This window comes from Stigmatopora argus, chromosome 14, assembly GCF_051989625.1.
Source record: "Stigmatopora argus isolate UIUO_Sarg chromosome 14, RoL_Sarg_1.0, whole genome shotgun sequence".
NCBI lineage: Eukaryota > Metazoa > Chordata > Actinopteri > Syngnathiformes > Syngnathidae > Stigmatopora > Stigmatopora argus.
The window spans coordinates 9,934,813-9,935,740 of record NC_135400.1 but is presented as its reverse complement, the minus strand read 5'-3'; the positions used below and the strand labels follow the sequence as shown (position 1 = coordinate 9,935,740).

Here is a 928-nt window from a genome sequence, read left to right as displayed (position 1 = left end):
GTAAAGTGCTTACATATTGATGGCATTAAGAGATTGGACTCTAGGTAGTCCGTCGTACTCCACACGTACAGTGAACAGTGACATCATTTCAAGTGGAAGTTCAGTTTGAAACAGGATGGCAAGGAGGATACTAACAAATACTACACACAGACATACTAACATCCAGAGACAATTTCACATTTAAAACCATTGCGTGAAAACGTCACCGACAGGATTCGAACCTGTGCGGGGAAACCCCATTGGATTTCGAGTCCAACGCCTTAACCTCTCGGCCACTGTGACTGTGTTCACATCTTCCAAATGTTGGTCAGTTAGCCAGGTATACCCTAAATTGGTAACCAGCAAATTATGCCCACATGGAGACTTACAACTACACACTTACACAGTCACACCTGAACCCTAGCCCTAGCAACACTTTAGAGCAGGGGTCTCCAACCCCGGTCCTCGAGGGCCCCTATCCAGTCTGTGTTTCATGTCTCCCTCCACCAGCACACCTGAATCAAATGATCAACTAATCAGCAAGCTATCCAGGAGCTTGCTCATGATCCTGATTATTTTATTCAGGTGTGTTGGTGGAGGAAGACATGGAAAATTGACTGGAGAGGGGCCCTCAAGGACCAGCATGGAAAAGCATCACAGACAGGATTCAAACCTGTGTGGGGAAAACCCATTGGATTTCAAGTGCAATGCCTTAACCACTCATCCATTGTGAGTACCCTAGATTTTTCCAAATATTAAATAAAAAAACAACAACAAATATCCACCCTCTGGGAGGTTTCATGACATTTGCATTCACAGAAATAAAGTGGTTCAAGTGTTGAGCCCTGAGGCCTAACTTTGTTTGGGTTTGAATTTAAAAACAACATCAAAAGCCCATACGTCTTCCCCTAAATGCATTATAGATCATGTTTCCACGTCTGGCACATGT

The 928-nt window shown here is 44.0% G+C and overlaps 1 non-coding gene across 1 annotated transcript; it reads right to left on the bottom strand.

Moving 5' to 3' along the window:
* Positions 1-200: 200 nt before the first annotated feature.
* trnas-cga (transfer RNA serine (anticodon CGA)) lies at positions 201-282 on the bottom strand. The gene has a single exon. It is a non-coding gene; the product is annotated as a tRNA-Ser (tRNA).
* Between the last annotated feature and the right edge of the window lie 646 nt (positions 283-928).